At 49.7% G+C, this 21642-nt stretch overlaps 1 protein-coding gene and 1 long non-coding RNA gene across 2 annotated transcripts in view; both read right to left on the bottom strand.

Annotated features, from left to right (window-relative positions):
* Cipc (CLOCK interacting pacemaker) overlaps positions 1-21642 on the bottom strand; it is a 78412-nt gene that overhangs the window by 48638 nt on the left and 8132 nt on the right. The window lies entirely within an intron of this gene.
* On the bottom strand, positions 8650-14126 carry LOC132655281 (uncharacterized). The gene is made up of 3 exons (XR_009593038.1): positions 13982-14126; positions 12655-12707; positions 8650-11375 (listed from the first exon to the last, which is right to left on the bottom strand). It is a non-coding gene; the product is annotated as an uncharacterized LOC132655281 (long non-coding RNA).

Raw genomic sequence — 21642 nt, 5'->3', positions numbered from 1 at the left:
GTCCAGGGCTGTCAGCTCTGTCCTACAGAAAGTCCAGGACAGAGCAGGGGCAGCTGGGGCAGAGAGAGAAAGGATGCCTGAGAAGCAGGAGGGTCAGAAGTTAGAGGTCAGAGGACTATCTCGGTTCCAGGTCATCTACGAGGCTAGTCAGTGATATGCTAGACCTTGTCTTTAAAATAATAATAATAACAATAATGAAAATGAAGGCACTCAGAATCCTCATTCTTGGCCCTCCAAACACTTCTCTGGAACACCTGTACCTGTCTCATCTCCATGTCTTAATGTGCTGCCAGCCAAGATGATCAATTCACACGATCGACAGAATGACCTGAAGGAGGAGGGGGGACATGTGAAAACAGTTGCTCTGAGAGCACACACAAAGGGGCCTCACACAATGTCTAGCCATAGTATGTGTCCCATAAATGCTATTAGACTTGGGGCCTTGAGGGCTGTTTAGTTGTCACCAACAATTCTAGGCAGCAGGGGTGACCACACCCAGTCTGAAAGGCTGAGCCTGGAGACAGGGGCCAGCCTCGCTCTTCAAGCTCCTGGCTTCAGCTACTCACAGCAGCACCAATGGCTCTTCTCTGCAGAATGCTGCTGCCTGCCTTCCGCTGGCCTTGGTCTGTTACAAGCACAACCCTTTCAGGAGGCGGGGAGAGGCCACCTCAGAGGTCCCGTGCCCAGCAAGTGATCGCTATCAGAGAGCCAATTGGCTCCTCAGATCCTCTGCAGACTGTAGAGGATGAGGACGAGGTTAGAGCTGTCTTGGGCATCCTTTCTGGGCGCCAGGAAAGAAACGTCCCCAGCAACTGAGAAAACTGTTACATGGGACTGGAGGCCTCTAGGCCTTTGGTAGCCACTCCCTCCCTCTTCCTCACCTCATTCTGAAATTTTAACTAGGTGACCTGCTGGTCCTCCGGGATCCCCTCTGGCCAAGCTCTCTGCTTGAAAGAAGATGATTCAGGGCAGAACTGCCTCCCACACCCACAGGCTAGTCCTTGTCCAGGTCATCTCAGGCCACTCTGTCCTCACATACCTGCAGGCTTGTGGTAAGGCACCCCAGCAGGGACGAGAGAAGCTACAAGGGTCTCTAGAGGGATACCGTCCCTCTGGATGCCTTCTGGCCCTTCCTGTTCCTCTCTCCCCAGGAGAGACCCGGAGTGGTGCTGGAGTCAATCAGGCCAAAGCAGGAGGCCTTTGTGCAAGCCTGCGGTTTTCAGTAGGTCTGGGATGGCGCCGCCTGAGAGTTTGCATTTCTTCTTTGATACAGGGTCTCATGTAGCCCAGGCTGGCCTGAGACCCTAGTTTCTCCTGCCTCCACCTCCTGAATATTGTGGTAACAAGAATCTGATGCCATACCACATACAAATTCGTGAAAATGTGAAATTGGTCTCGACCTCCCCTGAGGTATATGGTCTGTCTCATGTCTCCCCAGTCCCTAGTTCTGTGCCTGGTACACAGTTGGTATGCAACAAATAGTTGCCGTATGAACGAATGAATGACTGAATGAATGACTTTGACAAGAACTGTCCTCAGGAGATGGGCTCAAGGAGAGCAATGGAGGCCACGGAAGCAATGGTTCCACCTCCTTGGGTTAATACTAGGTGTTTGGCCTTGGGTTGGTTCCTTAACCTCTCTCTGTGTCACCTGCTCACCTGCAAACCAGGAGTCACATCTGTGAATAATCTGTAAGATTACATAAGGCTCAAATGAGCTAATCTGTCTAGACTGCTTATGCTTGTGCCTGTCATACACCCAACACCCTCTAAGGTGATGTCATTGTTATCAAAGTGCCCGACTGTGAGTCCTCTCACACTTTTTTATTCATTTATTTAAATTTGGGTTCCCCCACCCCCCTCAATTTCATCAGTCTTTATCCAGAAACTAGGTTTTTGGAGAATTCTCTCTAGCAGTCTTAAGTAGGACCTGGAAGGGAAGTCTTAACTGGAGAGGGGAGTGGCCCAGAATTTATGCCAGGGGGTGGATGATGGTGGCAAAAGCACTGGGGTGAGGGGCATCCGGGTAAGGCACAAGGTGCCACAACTCCAGCTGTGACACCCTAGAGAGCTGAGCTGATGCTTCAGGCCAGTGCTTGCTGCCCCCAGTCAAGGCTTTCAGAGCTGACTCACCGCCAGGAGGGGAGCTGATTAGCATGCAGGGCAGGTACCATGAGGAAAGCTGTCTCCACGCAACCGGCTTTTGATGCGTTTCTCTGATTAATGTGGCAGAGAGAACATTTCGGCTTTTTTTTTTTTTCCTGAATGGTCGCCACGTGGAGCCGGAGTCATTAGCATTGCGTCTCCCATTGCCGCATGACCCTGCTGACCACCCTAAGTAGATAAAAAAGAATGTGGCTGAGGCAGCCGGGATGCTCAGAAAACCTACTTGGCGGCTTAGCAGCCACGGGAGCCTTTCATGCAAAAGGTTTCCGGGCGGCCCCACCCTTCCATCATCTCCCATTCCCAGAAAGCATCCCTTAAATTTCTGCTTTGGAGTCTGCTGCCTTTTGGGGATGGGGAGGGAGGGATGGAACCGGTCTGGTTCTTGGGGGTGGGGCCCAGGTGGGGCTCCAGAGCGGCATGTGACTGCTGCTGGAGGGAACAATAGGATGGCTTGTCATCTGGAGTGGAAGAGCCCGTTAGGAATCTAGCTGGAAGTGGAGGAGACAGTTAGGAAGCAGTTGCCATAATCCAGGGGCAGAGGCTGTAGCAGTGAGTTATCGCTGCATATTCTGGGATGTAGTTCCTCCCCACCCTGGAGGAGGGTTTGTTTGTACTCTAGAGAGCACAAAGGCTGATGCTGATGAGGGAACCTGAGACAGCCAGGGAGGACTTCGTGGTGATGGTGGGAGGACCTCCTGTTTTGTCCTAGGCTCTGTGGCTCACATCCCCTCACTATTATAGACTATTGTTCAAGGACCCTCCCACAAAGTACTACTGTCCTTCAGGTCTCCATTTCACATTCCAGCTCTACGGGGGCGTGGGGGGGATGAAGGGCAGGACTCGATTGGAGGAACAAGACAGTGGAGCCAGCTTTGGATCTCAGACGGCTCTCTTCAGCACGTGTCCCCACCCCGGTGCATCTGCCAGCTCCCCCAGCCCAGCTCTCAGCATCCTGCCCCGGAGCAGAATCTTCTATCCTGCCCCGGAGCAGAATCTTCTATCCTGCCCTACAGCCTCTCCTCGCCAGGAAAGCTGCTCTCTGAATTCTGCCGGGGCTGGAAAGGGATAAGCAAAAGCGCTAATTGTGGAGCCGGCAGGAGAAGCTGGGAGGCGGCAGCCGAGAGGAAAAAAAAATCATCTTGTGATGCACCAATTACTGATCAGCTGGGACATAATTGTAGGGCTGCCATGCCGGCTGCTGGAGGTACCAGGCCTCCCTCTCGTTAATCAACGGTAATCCAGAATTACGACCTTTAATGATCTGCAAAGGCACTTACGCACACACGCACACATGCTCTCCCATGGACACAAGTAATTGATAATCAACCATGTAATTGGAGGCAATAATTCTGTCCGGGCCAGATGACAGGCTCCACCCTGCCAGCAGAATAGAACCCAAGTCACAGGCGGCGGCCCAAGCCACCGGTGGCAGTTTTTTGGGGGAGGAAGGAAGCCGCTTATCCAGCAGGTTTCCTCCAATCTTCTTGAGGCAATAAAAGTATGGCAATTTTTTTCATCTTCTGTTATTTTTAAAAATTTGCCCGTAACTATGTATAACACATCAAATTGAAAATACCATTGCAAGAGCTTTGCAGTGGTGGCACACGCCTTGGTAATCCCAGCACTCAGAAGGCAGAGGCAGGCGGCTCCCTGAGTTCAAGGCCTTCTACAGCATCTACGGAGTTCCAGGACATCTGGCGTTACACAGAGAAACCCTGTCTCAAAAAAACCAAACAAACAAAGATGCAAGGCTGTGCAACCGTAAAGACAGGAGTTCCACTCCCCAGAACCCACATAAAACCAGACCTGTAGTGTGTGTTTGTAATTCCAGCACTCCTAACAAGAGGAAAACAGAGACTACTGCATTGAAGCTGAAACTAGCCTGGCCATGGATTGCACATGAGTGTGTGTGTGTGTGTGTGTGTGTGTGAGAGAGATACACAAATATAAATAAATAATAAATAAATAAGACGAGTTCTTTAAAACTGCAGCCAGGCATGGTGGCACAGGGTTGTAATTTCACCATTCAGAAGGCAGAAATAGAAGGTTGAATGAAATGGCCCCCAACAGCCTTATGGGGAGTGGCAATGTTAGGAGGTGTGGCTATGTTAGGAGGTGTGGCTTTGCTGAAGTGGGTGTGGCCTTGTAGGAAGAAGTGTGTCACTTGGGGCGGGCTTTGAAGTCTCAGATGCTTAAGTCAGGCCCAGTGTGGCAGTTCCTTCCTTCTGCCTGCCCATCCTTGTGTAGAACTCTCAGCTCCTTCTCCAGCACCATGTCTGCCTGTCTGCCGCCATGCTTCCCACCATGACCATAATGGATTAAACTGCTAAACCTGTAAGACAGCCCCAATTAAACGCATGGTGTCTCTTCACAGCAATAGAAACCCTAAGACAGATCTCAGGATGGAGGTCATCCTCGGATGCATAGGGAGCCCTTGCTCAAAAGAAAGCATTTCCAGGAGTGGTGGTGCATGCCTTCAATCCCAGCACTCGGGAGGCAGAGACAGTCAGCTCTCTGGATCCCTAGATATCTGATCTCAATTGAATCAGGTACATAATGTTTTCCCTGGAGTGTCCCCATCTTATCCCCTCTAGTTTACTCCATTAGCATCTGTAGCCCCCAGTCTGTCCCTATTTTCATGTTGTGCAGCTATTTAAAATGTTCCCCTCTTGGAGGGAGGGGATGCTCACAAAACCTGTAGCAAAGTACAAGAACTCGCAACAAAGTTACACGAATCCTGAGGCCCCTCCCTGAGGCTCCAGTAAACAATTGCTCGGGCAAGAGGACTCTTTGGTGGAGGTGCCTACAAGTTGTACCACAAGCTTCCAGAGACATAGCTCTTTCATGAGTCCTTGCCCAGGCTCCAGTGGGCCTTCCGGTAATACAACTGCCTGAATCATCTTGAAAGTAATCTTAACCCGTTCCCTCAGTTCGCCAAGCTAAACTTGCCTTGAATCATTTCTTTGGTCTGTCTTCAGGGCCACATCTGAAGTAAACAAACATTTGCACGCATCTCCCCAGGGAAAAGCATGCAACACCTTTATTTTGAGAATCTCTTGCTTCGTTTACCTGTAGTTCTGACCTGCGTAGGAATTACCAGGCCTTTGCTAAAATACAACATCTGGGTCAGGAGGTAGAGGTGGAAATCTGCATTCCTCCAGGCATTGCTGGGTGACAGTGACAGAAATGGCGACTGGGGTATGTTGCAGAATATTTGATCACACCATGAGCACAGGGATTGTGTTGTTTACTGGAAAAACCTGTTTCTAGTTGTGGTGTGGCTCAGCCCTAGCACACACCCTTAACCCCAAGAGCATTCTGCTTGAATTAAATAAAATTAACCATAGGTCAAGAGGTGGAACAAGCAACCAGTTGTCAGGGAGTGAACACCACAGAGAGAGGAAGCCAAGAGAACACATAGAGAGATGCACAGGAAGTAGAAAAGAGAGACATTCAGTTTGACGGTTTTTTTATTTTTGTTTTTTGTGTTTTTTTGAGATGTGGGGAAGGAGAATGCCTTTTGGGACGTTGGCTGAGGAGGAAGGTCAGCTGTGTGCGTTCTCTGCCTCTCTGAGCTAGCAGGCTTTCGCCCTAGCATCTGGTTCCCGAGTCTTTATTGGTAAAATCAAATGGTTGAGATTTTGTTTAAAAACAAACAGACATCAGAGGTATCTGGTCCTCCCTACAAAGCCTAAGCATATGTAGACCGCAACATGAGAATGTCCTGTTTATCAGACTCTTGTTCTGGGGAAAGTCTGGGGACAGTGTGGGGACTGGCAGAGACATGGGACAGATAGTCTCTGAGAAGCTGGCAACATGGCTGCTGTTCCCAGAGAAGTCAGGTTGCTGCAGGTTCCTAAGAGCAAGACACACTCAGGGGAACTCAGGAGATGGAAATCCAGAAAGTTGGGAAACAGCAGAGCTTGTCCTCTTGGAGAAAGACCAGGCAGCAGGGAATGGGGCAGGATGGGTCACTGGTCAGGAAGACCAGGGAGGACAAAACCTGGCATGTGCCTGGTGATGGGGGCTTTGAAGGCTTCAGCCAGACGAGGGCTGGGCAGAGGACATTTTTAAAAAAGCTGGCAATGAGGGTGCTAGTTACTCTGTTACATGGCCACAAGCACGTTCTGCTGTTCCAGAAACGCATGCTGTTCTACCTGTCGAGAGGCAAACTCCATTTTCCCAGCTCCCACATCTGGGCTGAACCCCTGGTTTACTTTTGGCTGGTGAATGACACTGGACCAGCCCCAGGGAACCTTCCACAGTCCTTCTGGGAAGCTAGAGTCAGGGAAGAAACGCATCTGGCCTAAGAGGCATGCAGGAAGCCTTGGGGTGTCAGGCCTACAAGAGCACCTTCCCACCTCTTCCTTCCCACTCCAGCCACCCATTTAGACCGTGTGGAGCAGGAGAATCCGGAGCTGAGCCCTGCCCAAGTTCCCCTCACCCACAAAATTATGAGAAACACCAAGTTTCTGTCTTTGGGGTGGGGTGGGGGAGGGTGCTGGCACTTTCATATCAACTTGACATAAGCTAAAGTTATTTGAGAGGAGGGAACCTCAACTAAGCCTCCATAATATCCAGCTGTAAGGCATTTTTTTAAATTAGTGATTGATGGGGAAGGCCCAGCCCATTGTGGGTGGTGCCATCCCTGGGCTGGTGGTCCTGGGTTCCGTAAGAAAGCAAGCTGAGCAAGCCAGGGGAAACAAACTGGTAAACAGCACCTATCATGGCCTCTGCACCAGCTCCTTCCTCCAGGCTCCTGCCCTGTTTGAGTTCTTGTCCTGACTCACCATGAGGCCTAGGGCTTCTAGCCTATAGGTAAGGTTGAATAAGAGTCTAGGCCCAATGCTCTCCAACCCCACCTTTTGTCACTGTTTTTACTTTACATTTATTTATGGTCTGTGATGTGTACGTGAGTACATGTATGTACACCTAGTATGTGTTCGACAATTAGAAGACAGTTTGCAGGAGTCAGTTAGATTCTTCCACCATGTGGTTCCCAGAGACCAAATTCAGGCTTTCAGGCTTGACAATAATCATCTTTATCCACTGAGCCGTCTCACCAGCTCCGACCTTAGGCTGAGAATCTCTGGTCATTAGCCAAGGTGTTTGGAGAAGTTAAAAACAAAATCACTCTTATTTTTATGTGTCTGTATATGTCAGAGTGTCACATGCACACAGGCGCTCACCGAGGCCAGAAGGGGCTCCTGCAGCTGAAGTTCCAAGTACTCAGGAGAAACCGGGTGGTGGTGCATGCCTGTAATCCCAGCACTTGGGGAAGAAGAGGCAGGCGGATCTCTGTGAGTTCGAGGCCATCCTGGTCTACAAAGCGAGTCCAGGACAGCCGAGGCTACACAGAGAAACCCTGTCTCAAAAAAACAAAACAAAACAAAACAAAGACCAAGTACTCAGGAGTTTACACACAGGAGGAACAGAAGTTCAGGGTCATCTCCAGCTACATAGAGTTTGAGGCCAGCCTGGACTACATGAGACGCTGCTCTAGGAAAGAAAAGGGAAAAATAAAAAGCTGAAGAGATGGGCCACAGGTTAAAACTTCTTGCTGCTCTTCTACAGGACCTGAATTTGGTTCTCAGCACACACTTCATGTGGCTCACAACCATCTGCAGGTCCAGATCCAGGGCATCCCACACCCTCTTCTGGCCGTTATAAGCACCTGAGCACACACAGAAATTTAATAATAAATGAAAAAAAAAAGAAATAAAAAAAAAATCATTCCAAATACCTGTGCCAGGCCTGTCTGTTCAAGGCTGTGTTCTGAGCAGTTTCTGTCCAATGAATGAGCGTTCGGCCTGTTATTAACTCTAGAACTACCTAGCTCCCCAGACCGGGTTCTACCTGCTTGCTCTCCGAGCTGCATTCCTCTCAGCGCCTGGCCTGGGGGCGAGGGTGGGTGAAACTGCTGGGTGTTCTGTGGCACCTATTTACCCCGCTGCAAACCAAGAGATGGGACTTTCGCTCCCAGCCAGTAGGGGGCGCGAGCGCATTGTGTTCTAGAGACCCTCCCGGAGCCTTTCCAAGCTCTTGGGGTGGGACCTATTTTTTTTTTTTTTTTTTTTTTCCAAGCGGTAGACAGGAGGCCCTGCCCAAGGCTCTTGAACCCGCTAGCTCGCCGAACATCCAAGATACTGATCATACGGATTTTACAGCTACTACATACCATTTTATAAAACCTGCTCGGGGCCAACCTTTAATTCCCCCCCCCACCCCGCTCCCTCCACCAGGCCCGCCGGCCTTTTTCTACAGAAGGAGACCTGGGCCAGGGTCCTGGCTGCCAACCATGATTCTCAGAGGAAAGGCTCCTGCCCAGTCATGCCCTGGCGGTGCCTGCATCCTCCCGGTTTGTTACCATCCCCAAACTCCTCAGGTGTTCGTTAAACCTGGAGCAGGCCTGCCAGGTCCTTGTTGCCACCCACCTAGGGACTCCCGAGGGCACTTCCTGCTGGAGTTAATTCTAGCCCTGTGGTCCCCATTAGGGGCGTGTCCCGGGTGCCGGGGAGGTGAGGGTCTGCCAGAGGGGGAAGTGAAGGGCTTGGCATTCTCACACCGGACCTAGCTAGTCCAGGTCCTCCACGTTTGACTCGGAGGGGAAGAAACCTGTCAAGAGGAGGCGGCTTGCCTAAGGCTATTGTACTACAGACACAGAGCCAAGGCTGGTACTAGGCGTTCTTGGAAGTCTTTATTTCTTTGGGCCTCAGCAGATCATGTTCTGGACGGATGGGGAAGTAGTTCCTCCTACACCCTTACTCCCACCATGCCTTGCCCTGCCTGCCTCGAGCCAAACTCCACCGCCAGCTCAGAACCTTTTTCCCCAGAGTTAGTCACTGGCTCTCTGGAACTGCTTCCTAGCTCTCCTACTCCCTCTCTGTCAACCGCCTCATCTTCAGCTGACTCCAGAGCCGAGGGAGAGGCATGGCATGCCAGACACCAAGATTCGAACCTAGCCATGCCTCAGTTTCCCCTCTAGCCTACACCAGAGATTTGTGGCACTGTCACGGCACTATCGCCCCACGTTAAAAGGCAACAGACTCCCCTTCCCACTTCTTTCCTTGATATTTGGACTTTTTTGAGGTGAAGTTCAGAGAGAAGCTTACAGACCATTGGAGGGCCTTTTGATTCTGATCTTGCTCTTCATGGCTGTCTTGCCGCCCTCCGGTGGCTAACAGGAGCATGGCATCTCGAATGAAAGACTGTCGCCTCCGCTTGGTGGGAAGAATTGATGAGTGTCCGTCACTGTGGGAAACCCACGGGACAGGAACCTGGGACAGATTTCTAAGGTGCTATGGTCTTTGAAAAGGGAGCCTCAGAGGCCCCTCTTCCCGGTTCCCTCCTGGCTTATGCAAAGAACCCCCTTTAGGGTTCTTTGGTTCCACAGCGTCCTCTAGAAGGGGCCCATTCCCTGCCGCCATGGCTGTACCACAAGGCTGTGCAGGCACGGCATGCTCACAGTTGAAGATGCTGAGCTCCCAGAACTGAGAAGTGGAGACTGTGAGGCTGGCCGTGGTCAGCCAGCCAAAGGTTGAGCTGGACACACACCACCCCCAAAGGAGGCCTCATCCCACAGTGGTGTGCAGGAGAGTCGGGGCTCAGTGGGGCTGAGTCAAGTTTCTGCCTCTCATACTGTTCGGTCAGCTTCCAAATCCCACCACATCACATCCCCACCCCCTTCATCCTGTGGTAGGCCTTCCGTGCCCCAGGGTGAACAGGGACCACCCAGCTTCGAAGGTGGGTGCCAGCAATTAGAAAGGACTGTGCCTGGGATGTTTAACTACGACCAGGGTTTTTTGTTTTGTTTAAAAAAAAGGCACAAAAAGGAGGCTCATTTTCTCAGCCCACCAAGCTACACTGGGGCGCCGCCCCTTGAGTTTGAACTTGATGTTTTTCTGCATTTGGTACCTTTGAACTGCTCAGACTCCTTTCTCGCCATCTGTCATGATCTTTGGTCACTTGGCACCAGGTCCTTAGATCTGTTGGGTTGGGAGGCTCTGACAGTCATAGCAACATAGGTACTACTGGACTGAGATGGGAGGGGGACCTTCAGGGAACAATAAGGAACTGACAGTCTGAGGGAAGCAGACCAGGAATAAGGTCGGTTGCCCCAGGACAGGGTAATTTAGCTTCTGGACTGGGAAACAGGGTCTAAGGTACATTCCTTCTATTTCGTCCTGTTCACTGTGTTTCCTTAATGCTTTTGAGTTGCTGCCCTTTTCATAGCAAGATGTCTGGTGTGGTATCTGCTGTTAGGTCTCAAAGAAACCCAGAACAAGTTCTGCTGGGTACCTGTGGCTCCTCTCAGCACCTCTCACCCAGCCCCCTACTCTGAACCTCTCCAGGGAAAGGGTTGCCATTCCCTTTCCCCACCTCCTCTTTCCCATATAAACTCAGCCATTTTGGCTACAGGCCTCTTGGCCTCCGGGTTCTCTGCTTCCTCCACCTCTCTCATCCTCCCCCACTACCTTTACTCCTCTCATAGCCCAGTTCAGTCTGGACTCTTCCAGATGCATCTGGCTGCGCTCTCTCTCATATCTATAATAAAACCTTCTCTTCAGCCACACCTGGGAGTAGTCATGTCCTCATTTTCATTCACCAGCCTCCAACAGGAAGACAATTGTACTTCTCCTGGTTTTGTTTGACTTTGGTTTGAGACAGGGTCTTCTGTAGTCCTGGCTGGCTTTGAACTCCACGATGCTTTTGATCTTCCTGGTCCTCCTGAGTACTGAACTACAGTGTACCAGCATGCCTGGTTTACGCAGTGCTGGTGCTCAAAGTTGGCGTCCATCATGATGGGTAGGTCAAGGCAGCAGCAGTCTGAGGCAGCTTGGTCACATTGTGTCTTTGCAGCCAGGAAGCAGGAAGTCTAATAAATGCTTCCTAGAAATTAAACCTTCCTGGAAATACTCCCATAGACACAGCCAGATATACATTTCCATGGTGATTCTAAATCTATCAAGCTGATATGAATATTAACCATCAGACGGTGACCAAAAGTGTCTGCCACGTGGGTACAGAAAAAGGCTATGTTAAGATTTGAACCCCAGTACAGCTCTTTCTGCTGCGCTCTTTTATAAACGGGGTGTGGTGGTGCACATCTGTAAGTCCAGCAACTTAGAATGTAGAAGCAGGAGGATCACTCATTCAAAGTTAGGCTTGGTCTTATAGCAAACTTGAGGCCAGTCTGGAACACATGAGACTCTGAAAACAAAAGATGACAGTTACCTTCTGGCCCCCTGTGATGGTGCATGCTTTTAATCCAGCAAAGGCAGACGGATTTCTGTGAGTGTGGGGCCTGCCTGGTCTACATAGTAAGCCCTAGTAAAGCCAGGAAGATATAGATCCTATCTCAAATGAAGAAGAAGAAGAAGAAGAACAGGGAGAAGAAGAAGAAGAAGAAGAAGAAGAAGAAGAAGAAGAAGAAGAAGAAGAAGAAGGAGAAGAAGAAGAAGGAGAAGAAGAAAAAAGAGAAAGAAAATGAAAAAAGGTTTTTTTCGAAAAAAAAAAAAAACCTTTTGATTTATTTACTTGTGTGGTATTTTTTGAGGGCCTTTTAGGTAGACTTGGTGATAGAATGGTGTGCCCCAGCCTTGAACTTCAACAAGTCCCCAGTGAGGGAGAATGTCTGATGTACCTGGGTTGCCACTGAAGTGCAAAGCCAGGAAATGCTGGAAAGCAGCTGCACCAGAAAAGGCTAAACAGCTGAGTTTTGAAGGATGTTTCGAAGTCTGCTCAAAGAACTGAAAGGGGGAAAATATCCTCCCAGGCAGAGAAAAGCCAGGGACAGGCAAGGAACATGAAAGTTTACATTGTGCTCAAGGAACAAAGAGGAATTTAATATAGTCAGAAAGCAGTGAGGTCAGGAGGAGGCGGGGGGGTGGGGGGGACAGAGAGAGCTGCAGCAGGCTTCCCAGGAGCCACATCTGAAGATGTTTTCTTTGTCCTGTGGAGCAGCTGGAAGATTGCTAAGCAGGCAGGTGAGTGACCTGCAATGGATGGTTTGGGGGACACTGTATTAAACCCCAGTGACCGGGAGCGGTTCAACCGGAAAGGAGGCTCTGCCGAGGTCAGATACAAAGGTGAAAGGACAGGAAGGCATCTACACCAGGTCCCACTGAACTCAGAGCCACCACAGCTACCTGTGCGGGGTCACAGGAAGACTTCCGAGGCACTAGCCAAAGATGATGAGTGGCCCCATCAGTACGCCGGAGCTCAAACATCTACTCAGTGCTTACCGTATCCTAGTCCTCTCTACCAGATGGAAGCTCATCTTTATTTAATTCTTACAGTGAAGTTGTAACCAAGCTTTAGGCTAGTTACAGGAAATGGCCACTATTCCATGCGTTCCGCATATGAAATCAGCTGAGAACACCCGGCGGTGCAGAAGCTTGGTGTGAATCACGTGTCTCCGTGAATCGGGACCCAAGCTGCAGTCAGTCTGCAGAGCTAACTCTGAATCCCAACTTTGCTTACCACCTACCAGTTGTGTGTTCTGAGATGACTTCCCTAATCCTTGAGTTTCAGGCTTCTCACCTATGAGACAGAGAGAACCGAACGTTTGGTCAGGCAGCGGTGGCGCACACCTTCGATCCCAGCACTGGGGAGGCAGTGGCCATCGGTGCTCTGTTAAGTTTAAGGTCAGCCTGGCCTACAGAGTGAGTTTCAGGACAGCCAGGGTAACCCTATCTTGAAAACCAAACCAAACCAAACCAACCAACCAGCCAAACAAACCAAAAAGAACCTTGATAGTTGCTGGCTGATAAGCAACGGTTAAGCCAAAATGAGCAGACAAAGGGAAGTTGCCTCAAAGGAACCTGGTTCTTCCTTCCCCTCCTGACCCACCTCGGTCTTCACATGGGGCCCTCTGACGATTTCTGTCTTTTTGCCCGTGAGGTAGGAGGCATGGTGCACGCTCCTTGGAACTAGGACCCACTTTTCTTCTGTCTTTAAACGGGCCCTGCCACTTTGGGGCCTGCTGAGTGCACCCACTGATATGGTTTAGTGTGGTGCCTTCTGGCTTGGGCTACAAGTTTCTAAGCTGTTTGTGCCCAAGACTGTATCTCTGCCCCACCTGGCTCTGTGATGGCTTGGAGTTAGCAGTTCCCTCCACACTCCACACCTGAAGTGACAACCCACAGTTCTGTCTGTGACTCCAGAAGAGGCAAGCCATGTAAACTCCATGTTTGTCTCAGGCCTTTAGGATGCTCTCAGGTCCTTCTAGCACCATCTGCCCTCTTACAGGACCTGGCTGCCCCTCTTGCAGGCACTTAATTTAAAAAAAAAAAAAAAAAAAAAAGTCTAGCCCCCGACCCAGACAGGCTCAAAACACTAATGTTGTTTTTCCATTTTCCTGTAAACTTCTATAGCTGCAGCCTGGAAAGCATCCAAAAGTTTCCCCGAACTAAAGATAACAACAACAACAATATATTTTTTTAAACATTTAGAGAGCTGAAGGAAGAGAGACCCTAAGGCAAATGTCCCTGTTGATTACGTCTCAGCCAAACAGAGTCCGTCGGACCTTAGGGACAGCAAAGGGAGGGAGCTCCCAGGTCGATTTAAACATCCAAGTTGCTTTCTTAAAAGACGTTTCAAAACAGTCTTTCTCCCTGAGGTCATTTCTTTTTTATTTTATTTTTTTCCCAAAAAAGAAAAAAAAAATCTACCCAGAAGGCAGAAGCTTCCCCTTTCCCTCCCCCATCTGGAAAGTTTTCTCAGCCGAGGCCCCAGCACATTCCTGAGTTCTGGCTCAGGGAAGGACTTTCCCAACCTTCCAACATTCCCTGCCCTCGCTCACCCTGCTGACCTACCAAGAGTTCTGCTTGCTCCACCCCAAGCAGCTGCATTCCAGCTGTGGAGTTCTTAGGAAACTGCCAGGAATCCTGGGGCTGTAAGGTAAATGAGGAATGCGCCTCTTGACAGCTGAGGGCCTGCCGGAAGTCTGGAAACCCGGAAGCCCAGGAGCGGACTATGGCCCAGTGGGGAAACAGCTAGGATTCTAGGAGGTCTTACAGAGATTAAAAGCCATAGCCAGCCTGACTCTCCCCATACCCCCACCCCCCGCCCAACACACACACAATATGTAGAGGACAATCCAAAAAGTGAAATTCAAATATTTCTTTGGAAAGAACTATTTCATGAATTTCCACTTATTCATGAGCTCTGAGATCTTTTTTAAAGTTGTACTAATCGTGTGGGTGTGGGTGGGTAGGTATGTGTGTGTGTGAGTACATATTTAAAGGCCAAAAGAGATTATCATCCTTTAGACCATTGTGAGCCATTCAGGGTGCTGAAACTCAGGTCCTTTAGTCCTCAAGGACTACCGAACATCTCTCCAGCTCAAGCTCTGGGCTTTTTGATTAAAAGCACAGCATCTTGCGTGAAGCAAGTCTTTGGGACTGGGGAACCCGGCATGCCTGTAGCCCTGGGTTCAATCCTCAACATAACAGAATGCAAACAACAACAACAACAAAATAAGTCTATGAAATAACACAGTAAACAGAACCTTAACTTGGGGGTTTGCCCCTTCAGGACTCAGGGGTGCAAATTTGGAATTTGGGGTCTGAAAGGCTGACGCAGGAACCTGGGCTTCAGAGGGAGATCCTGTCTCAAAAACAGCAGATGGTAAAAGTGGTCTTGCTAGTTGCTAGAGTAAGTGAGAAGTGGAAGGTTAATTGAAAGTGAGACTCCACGATGCAGCTTCTGTGATGGGGTGGGGCCCTGCGGTAATACAGCTGTTTTGGGGTCACCCAATGCTCCTGTACGTCATCTTATACCCATTCCCTCTAAGTATGCCAAATAAATCCATCGCTCTACACACACACACACACACACACACACACACACACACACCTCTAATTCGCCAAGGGCTCTGGATTACCCTTGGGAGGTGACAATGGCTCTGCTAGAGGCAGAAAATGGAGTGACAGTCTCCTTGTAGACTCCCTGCCCTCCCTGCCTGTGGATTCAGATGAGGAAGAGATCCGGGAGGCAGACCAGAGTCCTTTAACTATGTAGATGTTGGCCAGACAGGACAGAGCTGAGCAAATGGCACTTTAGGCAGCTGAGGTCCTCAGCGGCTGTCAGCACAACTGTCACTGAGCTCCCCTGGTTGTGGTGTCAGGGCAGGGGGTGCTGGACTCTGATAGGATCGTCTGGGGCTGCAGGGTGGATCCTCAGGTTAATAGAAGTTACTTCATTCCTTGGCTTCAGAACAGTGGGGGTGGCTGGCTGCCTGGCTCCATGCTGGCTGACTTGTCTGGGTTTTGAGAGTCTGTGCCTTTTCACTAGGAGCGCTGGCCACCCAGACAGATAGCAACAATATCCGTGGGTATGATTTGGTAATCCAACCTCACCTACAGCCACGCTATCCTGAATGTGTTCCATCTTAGCAGGGTTGAGACTAATCAGGACAAGACCCCACTCTCCAGAGTGAGAAGGCTTCTGCATTCTGCCATCAACTCCAGGATCTGAAAATGAGTAGGGAGAAGACGTCACCTCTGTACCAGGAGACGTAAGACCAGATAGCTATAGAGTGAAATGTGTCTTTTCTTATTCCCTCCTGCTGTCTCTCCCACTTCAAATGCTCCAAATATGCCTACCTCTGCTCTCCCTTTGCCCCGCTCCACTGCTCTAACCACCCACTTCCCATACTGGTCCTTTCAAAAATACAGTCTACAGGGTTACCCCTGGAAGTTGTACTTGTCCCCATCCCTGACAAGGCCCCCTGAGCCCTTGAGACCCCAGAAGGAAAGCACCAGGAAACCCTAAAACATTCCCCCTCCTTCTAAACAATGGCTTCCAGGGTCTGTGCCAGACACAAAACCCCCAAAATAGCCTCCTTGTCCTCTTGTGCAATATCCAGGAATTTGGTGAAACTCATCATTTTTCAGGTTACCGATAATGCAAGTTGGGAAAGTGAAACAGGAAGGAACACAGGCTGAGAAAGCTTTTATCCAGCCAGAGTCTCTCTCCAGATGCAAGATAGGTTGTTTTTTTTTTTTTTTTTTTTTCCCCAGCAGTCCTTTGGTAGGGTTAAAATTAGCTGGCAGCATTCTGGTCACATGGCTGACAACAAAACAAAAGAGAATTGTTCCCCCGCGCTCCTGAACTAGCCCCACAGACCGTCCTAATCCATGGATTTCTGGGAATCTGGCTCCCCCCTGGTATGAGAGAGGCCACACCGCAGGCTGCCCTCTGGGATCACTCTTGCTGTAGCAGAAACACAGACAGTGTCAAGGAGGCGGGTTTTGCTAGGTTGGTTTTTGTTTTTTTGTTTGTTTGTTTGTTTGTTTTGAATGCTGGAACTTACCTTGTCTGGAAAGGCACTCTAGGGCTCCAAATTGGCATTTATCATTCTTGTCCCAGATGCCAGCAAAGGTCATGAGGATTTTAGAAGGGTAACATAGAAGGGTGAACATGGCACCCACCCTTTGCCTTTTGGGACACCTGGCTGCGGCCGTCAGGATGATAACATAAAATGAACATGCTCAAACTGTAAGTGACAAGGACTTCAAATAGATCTTTTATCTCTGGACCCTGATGATAGGACATACCAGGATCTGCTTCCAGTTTAAAACCATCACCAGCAGCCCTGAGTTAAAAATACAGCCTCTGATTCACGCACAGTCAGGAAACATGGCTGTGCTCAGTACAGAAACACGTCCGTCAACCTGGGAAAGGAATCACCGCCACGAATATGCTCTTAGCTTGCCAAAGCTTAGCAGCTGCAGGAGCCAAAAGCCCAGCTGCCTGGACCGTCTGGGAAAAGGGGGATTCTGAATCACCTGATTTCTGCCTCAGCTTTAGTGTATTTCTAAGCCAGAACCATCTTGAGATGTCTGGAGGGCCAGTTATGCTCCTTAAGATTGTGTTTAAACACTAGCCCTTCAATTCTGGATCTGCTAGCAAGGTGAGGCAGATGGCCTTTATTGATTATTTATTTGGAAGGGGGGGGTATTTAGGAATCGGAAAATTCCATTGGCCCTCACCGAAACAGCAAAGGCAGTCACGGACACCCAGAGAGAGCGTCAGGTTCAAAGTCACTGCAGGTAAGCCCTACCAATGGGGACAAAGTCTAGTCTCTTGCCTGTGTGGGCTTCCATGACAGTATACATGCAGGAAGAGGTACCTAGGCTGGTCCCGCTTCTGCAGTGTTCTTCCCATGCTTGAAACCAAAAAGCTCTCCGAGTTGTCTCCTCAACTTGAAACCTCATTATACATACAGACCTAAGCACAGCGTTCCCATGTGCCTCCTCAGGGCCTAGCACGTAAAGTCCTCTTTAATGAACATACACCGTTTCCCCCCCAAGAGGAATAGCCTCAAGGTGTTACAAGTACATAAAGGTCTGAAAGCCGAAACCCTGGGTAAGCAGTTCACTGGAATATATTTAGCAGAAAATATTGAAAACCGCAGAGAAAAATACGTCCCCTTTTCTGGGATGCTAAGGAAGGTTTATGTCTAGGAAGCCTTCAGGAAATAGTGAGGGAAAGAGAAATACCGCTCACCTCTTCCACCCCAGTGTAAATAAATCACTAGCCCTCTTTGGTTTCCATAGGCCTTGGCTGGGGGATTTAATTTTTTTCCCCATTAAACAGGCCACCCGGAGAGTTGGCATTACAGACCTGAAAATACACCAGATCTTGAACACATTGTTTTGTTTCTGTACACTGAATCAGGCTGTGTTTCAAATGGCAGCTTGTGCAAGATGGGGGGTTGGGGGCGCGCGATGATTATCCGGGGCTAATGCACCCTCACACGAAGTCACCTGAAACTGCAGCACAAATGACAGATCTGTTTCACCTTGACTCACCCGATGTCTCCTCTCTGACAGGAATCTGTCCTCTATCTTTGTTGCCCCAAGCTGATGTCATGTTCTAAGGGACTGGGTTTTTTTTGCTAAGTGGCAACAAGATACCTTCGGAAGAACCCAGATTGCCTGCAGTGTGGGGCGGGGACCCGAGGAACAAGGCAAGGACAGGCAACTGCTCTCCCTAAGATGGAGGCTGCCTGATGTGACTGGCTAAAATAGCTGGCATGCTTGCAGTTTTAGGTTGCCAGCTAAATATTATTAAAAAGATAAAATACACGCAAACTGTGCAGAATGTAGGGCTGCTGTGTTTACATCCGGGTTTTGATGACTCAAAGCCTTATACTTGGGCTTGCTGAAAAAGCTCTATTTAAAACACAGCTTTCCGAAAAGCGTCCAGGGAGCAGAAGGACTTGGGGGTGGGGGTGGGGTGGGTAAAAGGATGGTAACCCACCCAAAAAAATGCTTTTCAGCTCTGTGCTCCTGGCAAGCACTTAGGGCGCGGGGGAAATACGTAAAGGGTTAACCTCCTCGGCCGTTTGCAAGCCAGAGCCGGTAGGGTTAACCTTTTTCCAGAACATTTATTTCACCATCTCACTGACTAGAGAGGGAGGAGGGGCTGGCGGGCGGGCGGGTGGAGGGAGGGAGAGCCTGCCGCGTTGAGAGGCTGCGGATCACAAGGCCATTCTGATAGCCTCCTGTCCCCATGGCAACTGCAACGGCATTTATCAGTTCCTTCTGCGCACAGGCACCGCAAATCTGCATTGCACATGGCAGGCTTCCAGCATTTCAAATGAAAGAGCACTTTGAACGGCTGCCAAGTTTGGAAGGAGCAGAACTGTCAGGGCTGCTTAAAGCTGGCAGTTTATACTGGGGAGGTTTTCACTTCCCAGAATCCTCCGGGCTTGGCGAGCTGCCAAGTACTTAGCGGAAGCTAAAAAGTAACTCGCTCCCTCCCCTCTTCTTTCTCCCCCTGCTCGCGCTCCCCCCTCCACACCATTCACCGCAGTGCTCTCAAAATTTTCCACATGTCCTGTGTCACCAGTGCAGACTGTACAATAAGAACCAGAACACCGGCTGCCCACGAATCGGGCTTTTCTCAATAATGGAAGCTTTAGGGTGGGTTCAGATGCCGACTGAGGGTTCCCGCTGTACCTGCCATAACCCCATAACCACTAGATGAGGACGCATGGTGTATATGTGTCTTTCAACCTTAAAAAAAAAAGTACGTTAATAAAAATAAAAAGCCGCTTCAGACCTAGGGACACCCTAAATCCTGGGTGGGGTAGAGAGTTGGGGCTGGAGGGGAGCTGGGTGGACGTCGGATGGCTTGGAGCGGCACGGGGTGTGGGGAGTCTTGCAAGCGCATAAATACAAAATGTCCACATCCAGCTTTTCGAAGCTGTGGGGAAGAGGGTTGTTACTGAGAGCTGAACTGTTTCTGGCGCTTTCTTGGATCTCTCAGATGTCATGATGAAAGCTCACAAGCCAGAGATGGGGAGAGAATTTGGAGATGGTTTTTCAATGGAAAGTTTACCAGATAACTTCTGACCAGGCACCACCCAAGAGCACCCAGAGTACCCGGGCTTCTACTGGCAGAAAGTGGGAACTGGCACAATTTTTCACTGTGCTAATTTTTTTTTTTCTTTACATGAAAATCTACACCGAGATCAAGGGCTTGGGCTTTATTTCCTGCACAAATAGAACAAAAATCGTCTGCCGCTTAGGCGGTTGGATAGAGTTCAGGAAAACTATGTCTGGCATTAATTCCAAAGTGGAGGTTTTGGTTCAAGTGAGGCCCATTAATTTCAGTAAACTGTTTTCACTAGTCCAGACCCTGCTGCGAGAAGACTATTTATTACCTTTTGCTAACCTGATGTCTGCTGAGTTGCAAAGCAAAGGGGAGGGGGGGATGTGGGGTGGAGATATCTCTATCTTGGATCAGATAGGTTTGCACCTTCCCTTTGGGGGTCATGTTTAATAGACAGTTTCCTATCCCTTGCTTTTCATAATCAGGGCTCTTTTTTTTTTTTTTAATCCATCTTGTAATGAATTACAGAAAAACAAAACTGATGGAGAGGAACCTAGTGAGAGCAAACAGTCGTCCCTTACCGGGTTTAGAAAGGCACCTCCCAGCCACGGGGATGTTTTTTGTGCCTGTCCCCTGTTCCAGGCTGCAGGTCCAGGGCAAAGCCCTGACATGATTCACCCTGACGTTTGGGTCTAAATCCACCAAGACAGTCAATTTTGGCATTCGTTCTCCCTTAGGAATTTTACTAGCTGCCGTTAGAAAAGCACATAAATTACTCCCCCTCTCTCTTTTTTCCATGCCTTCTCCTTCATCCCCCAGCACCCCCTCCCCAGTCCATCTTGATGTCATTTCAAAGAGAAGGATGAAAAGAAGGAAAAGAAGGGACTTGTCAGGCAGTCCAGTTTGTGTCTTACCAAGCCCCAACACACACACACACACACACACAAACACACCAGCTGAGAATGTTAGTAAGAATTAAAAGCAAGTCAGTACTACTTAAGCATCAAATTTGAAGAGTTGAAAGAGGAAGGGTAGACTTGGAGAAAGAGAGAGAGAGGCTGGGGTGGGGGTGGGGGAGAGGGAGTGGGAATGAAATACAATTCGGGCCTTTAAGCTGAGAAGGAAAGAGGTGTCGGTAGCCCCATTTGGTCTGCTTGTCAAATGTCAAATGTCAAATTCATTGGTCTTTCCTTTTTAACTACTCCCCCTCTCGCTGCCCCGCCCCAACAGTCAAGTTTTGTGAGGTTCCCAAGTGTGATTAATCTTTGGCAGAGGCCAGAAACAGGAGTAGGCTTCTTGGCTGCCCGTCCTGATAAACAATCTGTTCTTGGGAAGAGAAGGTGAAGGGGGCTGCGGGAGGTAATCTGCGGGCCTGGGAGTGGGAACAGGAGTAAGGGGAGGGGGAACCACCGCGAGGCCCGCCCTCCTGGAGAAATGCAAGTGCCCCTCCTCCCGGATTCCTGGTTTAGGGGTAGGTCAGGTTTCCTGCCCTTAAGAATGTGAGTAGACAGTGGATCCTTTCTTGCTGCCAGTCCCTAATGTCCAGGGCACGTCACTGGGCCGCTGAGGACTCAAAAGGAGAATGAAGGCCATGCGCCACAACCTTCCGGACCCTCTGCAAAGCTGTTCTCAAAGGCGTTACAGCCCATCCCCCAGCGAGAACCTGCTTGCGATGAAGGGAAACCGAGGCAGTGGCAGAGAAAGCCGGGTTGGGGCGGCCACTGCCGAGCTTATTATAAAGCATAACGGGGGGGGGGGGGGGACCAGACTGTGGGCAAAACAAAAGGAGAGATTATTTGGCGGAGTCGGAGGTCCTTGGGATCGAAACTCCGGAGGCAAGAAAGCTGGCTGTGGATTTTGCAGCAGGGATATTGTGTGAGCAACCAGGCAGAAATTGGCAATATGTAAAAGTGGGAAGGGGGAGAGAGTGGGCGGAAAGGCAAATCAGCGCCTAGAAGGCTGCGCACGGCTGGGAAATGTCACCAGAGAGAGCGCCGTGGCACCGAATAAAAGATGAATGATGGGCTACCTTTTGGAAAATGAATGTAAAAATAATAACAAGGTGAGAATTCCGCCTCTTCGCTGAAAAGCAGATCTATTCCTCACTATTAGCCTTCCAGCCCCAACATAC

The sequence above is a fragment of the Meriones unguiculatus genome, chromosome 7, assembly GCF_030254825.1.
Source record: "Meriones unguiculatus strain TT.TT164.6M chromosome 7, Bangor_MerUng_6.1, whole genome shotgun sequence".
Classification (NCBI taxonomy): Eukaryota; Metazoa; Chordata; class Mammalia; order Rodentia; family Muridae; genus Meriones; species Meriones unguiculatus.
Note: the sequence above shows the minus strand (reverse complement) of the source record. Positions and strands in the feature narration are given on the sequence as shown.